This window comes from Fukomys damarensis, unplaced genomic scaffold (assembly GCF_012274545.1).
Source record: "Fukomys damarensis isolate Sample0158 unplaced genomic scaffold, DMR_v1.0_HiC HiC_scaffold_2, whole genome shotgun sequence".
NCBI classification, from domain to species: domain Eukaryota; kingdom Metazoa; phylum Chordata; class Mammalia; order Rodentia; family Bathyergidae; genus Fukomys; species Fukomys damarensis.
The window spans coordinates 1,008,305-1,020,153 of NW_022900914.1; the positions used below are offsets into that span (position 1 = coordinate 1,008,305).

Below are 11,849 nucleotides of genomic sequence, written 5' to 3' on the forward strand. Positions count from 1 at the left end.
GGAGGGGAGGGGGGAGAGGAGGGAAGAACTGGGCACAGCTGACTAGGCAGTGGAGACTGCCCCTGGGAGTTGTGCAGTTAGGAAATGACTCACCTCTGAGCAAGAAAGTCCCTGTGTGCTGCTGCACAGCCTCACCCAGAGAGAAGGTGCTGCTGCACGGCCTCACCCAGAGAGAGGGGACTTTTCCCAGGTCACAGTGGGTCAGGGAAATCTGGGCTTAGGACCCAGTGCTTCGCCCCTGGACCGTGAGCCCTGTGGCGACAGTGCCTCCTCGTCAGCACGGCGCCATCAGAGCCCGGCACCCACTCAGCTTTCTTACCCTTCTCCCCTGGGCAGCGAAGGACAACCAGGGTCAGAGCAGAGGAAGCTGCAGTTTGGCTGAGGAGTGAGCATGTGATCATTATGAACAATGACACTTCCAGCTCTGCCACACTGCAGGGCCTCTGGAAAGTGCCCCGTATGAACTTGGTCATCAAATCCTGTCAACAGATCAGGGAGATCCTTCCACCAGGCCGGCCAGGGAGCACAGGTGAGAAGTTTGCCAATGTCTGAGCCACACAGAAGGAAAGCTGTGCCGGAGGCTCCTGGCACTCAGGGCTGCCCGGAGCACACACTCGGTTCCTCCTCCCAACCTTCCTGCTCTGCATTCCCAGAGCAGCACGGCCCAGGAGTGCAGCAGTGTTGGAGAGCTTGGGAAACAGTGAGCTCGTCACTGAAGAGATCTGACAGGAATCCCCAGCTCCTGTGTTTCAGACTGGTATTGTTTCTACTCCCCTAGATTGCTTCCAGCATAGAAAACAATATTTAAAAATCAATCAAAACCCAAGCCAATAATGATTATATGAGCCACATGATTGATATTATTTACTCCACCTGGATTAAAATGTTCCCCAAGAAAAAAATCTATAAAGACAACATGAGCCATTATAAAAGCTACACGGAGGCTTCCAGATAATAAAATGGATATCATAAATTATTTCTACCTCTGGGAAGAGAATAAGTCTCTCTCAGATCAATTTAGAAAGCTTGAGAAAAAGTGGAATCACATGAGTCATCGTATCAGATTAAATCCACCTGGTTGTAGCTGTTGTGGCCCCTCCCAGGCCCTTTCCAAGGGATTTCTTCCCAGGGACCACTGCACAAAGTCCAAATCGAAGGTCTTCAGAGAAATGGTGGGCCTTGGAAACGAAGCTGCCTTCTCCCATGATGGTGGAACCCTGGTGCAAAGAGGTGGCTGTCGAGTCTGGCCTCAGACACCGCAGTGGTCGGCTTTGTGAGGGATGTGTGCAACTGTGAGCTCATGATTGCACCGGTAGCCCTGGCCCTTTCCCAGGAGCCTGTTCTCCCGCATATCGCCACCGCCTGCCAACCCACACACCAAAGACTGCGCTCCCACCAGTGCAGCTCCACTCACTCCCACAGGACTCGCAGGGCGTCTTGTCCTTCCTCTTGCCCCAAAGTAGACGCAGCTGTTTGAAGAACTAGTGCTAATCTCGGCTCGTCCTCGGGGGAGGTAAAGGGAATGTGGTTTGGACGGGGAGGCCTGGGCTTACACTTGCACCGTCGCAGGCCAGCCAGGCCCTTGCGTAAGTCTGTTCTTTGTGCCCCTGCTGCCCTTCACAAAAGGAGGACAGAGTGTTTCCCTTCACAGAGGAGTGTTACAAAGGTTAAGCGAAGCCTCTCGTTTTTGCACCAAGAGATGCGATCAATATTAATTTTTCTCTTAATCCAGGACATGAGTGTGGAACGGTAAAATTTTATCCATAGAGTGCCAAAGGAAGAAACTGTTAAGAATTTATTATGCACATCTAAGGCAGAGGAGCCTGTACTGTCTTTTAGTAATTGCAATGACTCTTCAAATCATTTAATTCAGTAGGTTGGAGTCCCAACAAAGTGATCCTTAGCTTAGGAAGCATAAACCATCACAAACACTTCACACAACTAAAGGGACAACTTTGCTTCACAGAGAGGGTTGTCTGACCACGAGGTGAGAAGGGTGTCTCTGTTCTGCTGCTGCCCTCGCTGCATTGGGTCCATGCCAGGGCATCTGGTGGCAGCGGCAGTGAAAACACCATGGGTGCCAGCACCCTGCCTACCTCCTTCCTCTTCTCTCTTGGGTAGGGTGGTGGGGGATATGCTGTGCTGGGCTGTTCATTTCCCAGCTCCAGAAGGTCCTGGGCAGGAATCCATACAAGGGCTTGGTGTTGCTGCTTCACTGTGCAGATTTTCCAGAACACATTTCTGATGGGTGGTCTCCAGAATCAATACATGAATGAGAACTGTTTGTTTTTCTGTCTTGCAATTTTGCTTCGTTGCTTTTTCTGTACTCTGAATTCTCTATATCTCAGCGGCACTTTGCGAGCATAGGGACAGTCAGTCTGGCAAGCGTTTTGGCTGACACAGCCACGAGAGGATATGCATACTTTGGAAGTTTAACAGCCCTGTTACACTGCCTGGAAATCGCAGGTACCTGTTGTGATGGGGCAGTTTCTGTCTCCACTATTGAACATCTGTTTACTGGTTTCCAGACTTTTCAGAATCTTAACAATGCTGCTTTTCTGTCTTCCAGTTTGCACTGTTTGTGAGAAGAAGTTTGCTGTCTTCAGAAGGCACTAGCTTTAAAAATCTACTCTTAAAGCAGCACATTTCAACTGACTATACAGCTACGAAAGGAAGAAAAGTCTCTGCGATGCTCCAAATCCACTTTGGGACCCAGTAATATAAAATTGCATAACGCGTATTTCCTATCCCAGAGGAACCCTCAGTGAGGTGTGTAAAATAACCTTATAATATAATGCTCTAAAATAATCAAATGTAAATTTGAACCACAAGAGTTTCAAGTGACAATGTAGACCCGTTCCCCTGGACTTGTCAAAGCTAACAGGAACCTGCAGGTAAACCTAGACATACAAGTTTAGAAATGAAGATTTGCACCCCATTGTCTCAGCTTCTCTCTCGGGATAAACCTCCAGAGTTCAGAAAGATTGAAGTAAGGAGCAGAGGGCTCCAAAGAACTGATCAAGGAGATCAGTACTGTTTGTCCAAGAGTTCCTTAACATTGAACTAAGGTGAAGGAACACACCCATCTCTAAATCACTTTTCTAAAAACAACCATATTTAAACACTAGGGGAAGAATTCCCCACACATTCAAGACTTCAGGAGCTTAAAGATATGTCAGACTGGAAGGCAGACAAGAGAAGAAAGAAGGACAAGCAGAGCAGAATGTCCAAGAACTGCCATAATCCCAAAAGTATTATAGACGTGTATCAGGAAAACAGAGGGTAAGAAGGGAGCAGAAGAAAGAACAGAATTAACAATGATTGAGAATTTTCCAAGATTCATGTAGACACCAAAACATAGATGTTGGAAGTTCACAGACCCCCAACTAAGAAAAGTATCACAAAAGCAACACCTAGGCATGCAAATGACAGAACACGGAAGACAAAGCTCTGAAAGCAGACAGAGAACAAGAGCACTTTGTAAAAATAGAGAAATAAGAATAAGACTGGCATAAGTCTTCTTTTCAAAAATCAGACAAGCAAGAAAAGACTTTAATGCCATATTTAAAGCATGGAAATAGTTCAACAATTTATAAGTGTCCAAACATAGATCCTCTACTGCAAAAGTAAAGGAGAAACAAAGACTTTCCTGGACAAACAACTGAGAAAATATGTTCATTGTGCCTTGAAAGAAGTGGTATGTTCTTCAGAAAGAAGTAAAGTGACAAAGGTTAAAAACTTCCTGTACATAAAGGAAAAAGATCACCGGAGAAAAGACAAATGCAGACAAAATCAGACATTTCACTTTCCTGACCCTTCATTTATTTAACAGATAACTATTTGTTTAGAATCCATAATACATTGTGTGATTACAGCTTAGGATAAAGGAAAGAAATGAAGGCAATATTATAAAGACAGGAGAGGGACCTGAGGGGACCCAGGAAGGGGTACAGCGTTATTGCAAGTGGGCCAGAACTAGCTGAAAGTCAAACTCAAACCCAGAGTCAGTTAAAGAGCAGCGGGGTCACGGCACAGGGGGAATTTGGGGGTGATGAACATATTCTCTTTCTTGATTGTGTTGATGGTTCTATGCATGTGCACAAAGTCGATGAACTCCAGATTATAAGTGGAAGCAATTTATTTTATGTGAATTAGACATAATTAAGGTAATCTAAAAATATAGTGTGTGTACTCACTACCTGAAGATTGCTCTGAAAGGCAATATACTCAAGGAAACAAATGATATTTTGCATTACAACTGGCCTACATCTTTAAAAACACGTGTGTGCACGTGTGTGTGTGTGCACGTTCACTCTTTTCTATACATTCTAGTATAACAGAATGAGGCAACCCACAGAAAGAACTAATAGAAAGGTAAGAAAGGAAGTAATGTCATTATAAAACTTGAAAGCTAGTGAGAAACCGCAACAGAGCGAACTCAACAGAAATCGTGATGCAAATCAGAAGATTGAAAATAAAGCTGCGCTGTTGATAGCGGAGGACGGAGAGGTACGAACACCGAAGATCCTGCGGTTGGAGACCGTGGAGGGCATAGTGCAGATGGAGGACACGCACAGTGGTGTTTCCCACAGCCTGTGGTCCCCTGAGTTGTCCCGTTTGTACTCACAGCCGGGCCAGGCCATGTGTGCACAGAACCTGCCTCCCCTCCTCCAGGGACCTCACCGTGCTGTTCAAGCTCTCCCGGGACGGCGACGTTCTGAATTCTGCGGAGCGCTGTGCAGCTGGCCCAACTGGCCTCGCTGTCCCTCCCACCCGTTTTCTCTGCACAGGTGTCCCGGGTCCCCCTCAAGTGTAGCACAAGCAGCCCCAGCTGGGGCCTCCGAGCTTGCCCTTCCCTCTGCCTGCTACGCCCCTCTCCTTCTGAAGCCTGCTTTCTCCTGTTTTCGTCTCTCCTCACCTTTTCTGCTGCTCTAGGAAACAGCACCTCCTGCTTCCTTCCTGCAGGGAGAGAAGGGTTGAAACATTCCCGGTTTGTCAGTTTTCTAGCCCGGGTAATCCTTCATAGGGGTTTTCTAACCCAATAGATATTTCTCTCCATCTTCCTAAATAATAGGACTTCTAGTTGGGCTTGGTGGCACATATCTGAAATCCCAACACTTTGGGAGGCTGAAGCAGGAGGATATAACAAGTTTGAGCCCAACCTGACCAATTTAGAATTTGTGGCTAAGAATTTAGGATTTGAGACACTGTCTCAAAAGAAAAAAAGAAATAGTAGGGCCAGGGATGTAGCTCAGTATGAAGGCCCGGGGCTCAATATTCAGTACTACAAAATGAAAAGCCAAAAATAAAAAAGCTTCTAAATTTTAGGTAGACATACACCACACATAAAAGACTAAACATTAGTGAGGTATGATCACATGAATGAACTCTTTCCAATGGACACTCAATGGAAAGATGTGTGCAACTCCCTGGCCACATCTTTGCAAGGAAAGAGCACACTCCTGCTGCTTTTCCTTTTTCCTACTGACTGGACTGTGCATCAGATTGCCGGAGCAGGAGCAGCCATTGTGAACCACAAGGTAGCAGCCATGTGTTAAAAATGGCAGAAGTACAAGGAAGAAACAGCTGGGCTCCGATGACCATAAAACGGCCTTATCTACATTTGCGTGAAAGATAAATTAACTTCTACTCTATTTGAGCAATACACTTGTATTGTGGTAAGACACTAAGGTGAGGTTCACCCTGGTGGCACATTTTAAGCCCACAATGCAGCCTTGTCAAGGACAGGCCCACTGTGTGTGGTGGAGCTCCAGGAGTCGGCCATCCTGCGTGAGGGGAACGAGAGCCACGGAAGAGCGACAACTTGTTATTTTTTAATGTTGTTTTACTCACAGCTGAAAGAAAGTAATATGATAAAATTGCATCCTTAATAAAGAGGTTTTTAATCATTAAAAATACTAAATCAGTGCTAACAGGGCTTGCCACAAAGGTCACCTAAGCTCTAGATGAATGAACGGGTGAGTTCCACAGCAGCTCTTTACAGAAGATGCAGACCCCACAGTAGCCAGTGAATCATGAAAGCGGCTGAAGACCACATGGCACGAAGGGTACACAGCTGTGTCTGCGATGGGTAAAGCAAAGACAGACTCAGCACACGGGTGGAGCAAGAGAAACAATCAGTGAGGTAGGACAGAGAAGCCGACTTCACCCCAGGAAGTACGGGTGGCTCAGAAGAGCATCTCTCCGTGGATTCACCACATCGGTCACGGCCAACCTCCTTCCCTGCCCACCTGAGCTGCCACACACTAAGTTTTCTGTCTCAGCTGGAGAAACCAAGCCGTTCTCAGAATCTGGGGACCAGCACTCCCTGTCCAGGACTCCTCCCTTCTATCTTCACAGCCCCCCTTTAGTTTCAGGGGTCCTGTGGTTCACCTAGGCCCTTGTACAGCCCGGCTGCTGCTTTCCCCAGCCTCCCGGCCTCAGTACTTCCACAGACCATCCGCTGTGTAGGCTGTCACAGGATGGAGATCCGAGTGTTAGAAATCAGCTTTGCGCCTGTACATCATCAGGAGCCTGCAGGGAAAGCCTGGAGTCCCCTCGACAGATGTCAGACAGCATCCAATGACATTAAACTCCTACCCTCATTCACTGCTCTTGTGAAACGGAAAGACGGTATATTTAAAAAAAAAAAATCCTACAGAAAATATGCTCAATGACCAAATGGTAAAGGCAGCCTGCAAGGAAGGGGGTGGAGCCCTCTGCCATGCGCCACCCACTGAGGTTTGGGCAATAAACAGAAGATGAAGTTGGGGGTCTGAGGGCTGGAAAGGAAAAAGTCAATCGCAGTAATTTGTTTCCATGGAAAATAAAAAAATACTGTTTAAATGAATAATAATTAAGATGAATAATGTTTTCTAGTATAATGTTAGTAAACAAGTCAGTTGTGTTTTATACACTAGACAGTTTAAGTGTGCTTCTGTTAAAGTACAGCCATTGCAAGAGAAATAAAATACAAGGCAGCCAGGGCTAAACCTATGTGCAAAGCATTATGGAAAAACTAGGAAACATGTTTTCAGAGACTGCTTAAAACCCTGGACCAGCTGGCAGGCACAGCGTGTGAGCAGCACACCCCCGCTTCCCCAGGCCCCTGGGGCGGTGAGGGGCGCCAGCCGTCAGGGCAGGGCAGCTCTGTCCAGGACAGGCCCCTCTGCACCTCTCGGCCTGCTTCCGGGAGCCATTCTCAAGATCAGTGGAAATGCGTATTATTTCTAATCCTCGCCCCGAGAGACAATTTAGCTGACCTTAGTCTTCAGCAAGGCTGTTCCCCGAAGGAACGGCCTGAGGCCCGACAGCCCCAAGGGGTTCTGTCCCCAGAAGGCGGGCTCTGCTGCCCCCTGCTGGTGGTCCTGGCAAACCTCGCCCAGGGAGCAGGGAGCCTAGAGGACGCCAGGGGTTCGCCGGTGCTTCACAAGCTTTGCTCAGAACAGTATACTGCACTCCAACTAGGAAGTCATATAATTTAAAAAAGCGATTTCCAATGTGCTCGTTAATAGTGTAGGACTTTTGTTACTGTTTTGATTTTAGAAGAGAAGGTCCATTCCTCTTGGCCCACCCTTTACATCCACTTCTCACACCTACTACTCTCCCTGAAAGTGTGGGGACGATTCTGACAGGCACGCAGAAGGTTTATTGGCACCGCTTTCAGGACACAGACTGTAAAAAGGTCACGTGGACGCACCAGAGAGAGGGAAGCTGACGAGCAGCACAAACAGGCCTCAGACGGTCACTGGGAGGCCTGCTCTTCGGAGACGCTTTTATACTCCCCCAGTTCTGGGCCTGTGTGTGGCAGTGCTGGCCACACACCATCCCTGTGCGGGGTCCCCAAAGTCACAGGCCGCACCGAGGGGTCACGTGATCGGGGTTCGGCAGGTGAGGAGCCTGCAGGAGCGGCTGGGCAGAAGGCAGTTGGTCACCCGAAGAGTCCGGCCGCGTCCTCCCGGATCTGGGAGAGGGCCGCCTGCTGCTGCGGGCTCGCGTGTTCTCCACAACGGGAGCCGGAGAAGTGGGAGTCTTCAAGGAGGACCGTGAAGGCAGAAGGAAGCAGGGTTCTGGCTGGACGGCGTGTGTGCGTCAGCCGGACGGAGGGCCGTGCGGAGAGTGGGTTCTGGACTGATTATGACTTCATCGGAGCTCATCTGCACTCGCTAGGAATAAAGCACCTTTCAGTGAAGGTGGGAGACCCGTGAAGCTGGGATTCCAAACCTACAAATGCAGTGTGGGAGGCCAACAAGAGTAAGTCCCTCGTAGGTGCCCATCGGTACACGCCGCGTGCGTGTGTCCACAACTGTATCTGTCAGCTTCCATGCCTGCCGGCGTGTCTCCACTGGAGGGCCACTCTCAAGGGGACGGCTGGGAGTGCCTGAGATACATCTGGTTATCAGAGCTTTGGGGCTGGTTTGTCATTGGCTTCCTTTCGTTAGAGACCGAGGTGCTGCTGAACAGCTGGCGACGCACAGCACAGCTCCCTTTGAGAAAATAAGTGTCTCAAAGTGTCAACAGTGCTGCTAGTCTGTGGCACGCCATTGGCCTGTATTGTACATGTTGAATCTGTCACTGTGTATGGCTCAGAGTGAGAAGATATCTCTGTGATCATTGTTATGTTGATGATTCCGGGCTGTGGAAAGCACTTCCAACTGTCTGCTGCGAAACCCTTCTCCATTCTTCCTTAAAAACAGAGCCAGTTCCTCATGATGCAGTGTGTCCAGCTCATCCCTCAGATGCCTTGCAACAGGAGCAGACATGTCTCACAACGCTGGTTAGCAAGCTGTCAGTAATAATCTAGCAAAGTTAATATTTTCCTGATAAAATGTAAGATATCAAAATGATCAATCTTCTTCTCCTCTCCCTGCCCTCCTGCCTCCAATGCTGATACTGTTGTTTGAGACACAGCCAACCCTCCACATCACACCATTCATTGGAAGCCACACAACAGGTCCGGTGGAGCAGAAGGAGAAAGTCAGGCACAGAGGAGGGAGCAGCTCTGCTTCCTGCACCATTACACACTACTGCCTAAAAAGCTCTCCTTGGAAAACAGCTTTAAAACCCTATAACATGTTAAAATAAAGGTCTCTAGTCCTGCAAGCCAGTCACTGATTTTGTGAGAAAGGAAAGAAACCCAAAATGATTTAAGTGAATGCTGATCTTAGGTATTATTTCAAGAGAATGTGTCAACCCCTTCCCATTTGACAGCTGTGTGTGGTTTGGGAAACAGGAAAAAAGAAACCCTAATTTAGATTGACGAGTTAACCAGGAATTTGCCAGCAGTGCTGAGCTCTCAAAGACACACATTTTGGGGGCGTACTGAACAACAACCAAACCTACAGCAGAGAAGCTAGCAAGAAACTTACCTAGCTCAGTATTAGCAGCCAGAGGAAACTTATTTACTAGAGGACTTGTGGCCATTAGCCAGTGTTCACATGGAAAGACTCCTCAGCTGACAAGGAACCTGAAGCAAACATAAATCCTCCCTAGAGGAAGGGAACTTCAGCACACCCTGAGGAATCCCAGAGTAGAAAGATGGCAAACTCTCAGTCAGAAAAGAAAGTAATGTATCATGGCAAAGAGCCAGCAGCCCTGGAAGATACTGTGATATGTCAGAAATGTGAGGGGATTGAGCCCTAAGGAATCAGAAAGAAAAAAAATCATACAGGTGAAAGAAAAATCAATACAACAGAAATTTAATAGAGAAAAATCAATGAAATCAAAGCCTCATTCTTTAAAGAATCAATGAAGTTAACTGATAACCAGACCGAGAAGAAAAGACACAGACTACCAATATCAGAAATAAAAGAGTAAGCATCATTATAAACCCCAAAGAGATCATACAGATAAGGGCCCATTATAAAGAAATATATCACAATAAATTTGACAATTTATAAAATTAGGCAAATTCCTTAAGTGACACAAAATGTAAAACTCATGTAAGAAAATGAATGTAAAATTTGATTTGAGTAGCTTTTAAAATATCAGTCTACAAGTGTACCCTTGTAGATACTTTCATTGCTTGCTTCCATAAATAAATATTCAACTAACAATTTTGTGCAAATGCCTTTGCATTTTTTGGCACCTTTACCCCTACATTACAGAACTGTTAAGGGGATCTGTATTGCCCTCTTTGACACATATTAAGCACTTCTCTGGGAAGTTGTACCGATTTACAGCCCATGAACATATACGGAAGCTGAAATTTCAAATGATTTCAATTTTCCCAGCTGCAGATCAATTACATCTCTTGTGTTTAATTACATTTCTTGAATGCAAGATGCAGCATCTTTTCATTGTATTTATCATACACTTGCTTTTTGTCATATTTCTTTTTAGTACTAATTGGGCCTTGCGTTACTTTGACATTTTTCTAGATATTTTATTAGAGGCAATAATTTCTCACTGTATAAATTACAAATTGTTTTCTGTTAAGCTTCAATGTTACTGTGTGTTGTCTCACAAAAAATATGTACAGAAACATCAACCTGTCTCTGTTAAAGTGTATGGGAGCCGCATGTCCAGTGTTTATCCAGCTAAGGTCAGATCTCCACCACCTTGGAAGCTCTTCATGCACCCCAGGCCTGAGCATGTGCTGCAGGAATGAGCAAGTGGACAGGGGCAGAGCCTCCAGCTGACTCACAAATCAATGCAGCAGCCTTGTGTCCTGGGGCAGACAGGCATGCAGCCTCCACTCCCTGGAAAGCACCAGTGGAAGCCTGAGGCAACTACATCTGGAAAGTTTTTGAAGAGGTGACTGAGTTAAAAGGAAGTGGTGGGGTCCCTGATCCAGTACCAGTTGTGTTCTCCTAAGAGAACGTGTGGGCATGTGAAGAGGTGCCAGGAGAGACCACGTGAGAACACAGCATTCAGCAGCCCAAGAGTGCGGAAGAGGACAGACCAAGTCGCTGATATGACAGTGGACTTACAGCTTCTGGAGCTGGGGGAAAACAAGAGTCCTGCTGCTGAGGCCACCGTCCTGTCTGGTTATGGCAGCTCCATGAGGCCAGCAGAGAAGCCAGCCGCTGACACAGAGTGTATGGCTAATATTGCTTCAGGCCACTGAAGTTTTGTGGCTGTCTTACAACATCACTGTGGCCACGGTTAAGCGATAGCTACTGAGGTCAGGAACCTGGGTTTCCTTGTGTATAGAATGAGTCTCTGAAGTGTCTTTTACTGGATTCGGAGAATTCATTGGTTTGTTGGTAAGACTGGTCCTCAATCGGAACTGTGAACTCCTCTCCAGCCCCTCTGCTCCTCCTGCGTGGCACCACCGAGACCCACCAGCAGTGTGGCTCAGTACCCGCTGTCTCAGGAAGGGACAGCAGGAAGAGGACAGAATGCCTGACTCAAGCAAGGCCAGGAGAAACTGGCGGAGCCGTGGATCCGGAAGGGCGGAATGCGGGTCTGGGAAATGAAAAGGGCTCTGCTCGTACTTGGCAGGAGCAATGGGAGCTTGTCTGGGAACCGCCCCTAGCTCCTCTGGGCTGGAAAGAACCACTCCATGTCGATGTTCGGGGCACCTGGCCGGAGGTACAGGCGGCCTGAGGCCTCCGCCGAAAGCGACTCTTCCTCCCTTGGATTCTTCCTTTGGCAGGTAAGATTCACCGCGAGGTGAGGCTGTTTTCAAAAGGAGCCTGAGGAGATGAACTGCTTAAATTAGGTTAGTTTCTCTTTAATCATCACTCTAAGAGTTTAAGATTTGAGAAAATTAATTAAATATCCATCTCACCCAATCTCTGCATCCAACCGCGTCGGGTGAGGAAGGAGAAAGCCTGGGGATCCTACCCGGGTGTGGGTGTGGGAAACCGCGGGGCGGGGGAGCGACGCCCGGAGGACCGCGGCCT

General features: G+C 47.4%; 1 long non-coding RNA gene across 1 annotated transcript in view; it reads right to left on the reverse strand.

Moving 5' to 3' along the window:
- The window catches only part of LOC117285868, a 13,691-nt gene extending 1,848 nt beyond the window's left edge, over positions 1-11,843 (reverse strand). Inside the window, exons 1-2 of the long non-coding RNA XR_004516957.1 lie at positions 11,735-11,843; positions 94-11,652 (exon numbers count right to left, since the gene is read on the reverse strand). This is a non-coding gene — a long non-coding RNA (uncharacterized LOC117285868). The remainder of the gene's footprint in view (positions 1-93; positions 11,653-11,734) is intronic.
- Between the last annotated feature and the right edge of the window lie 6 nt (positions 11,844-11,849).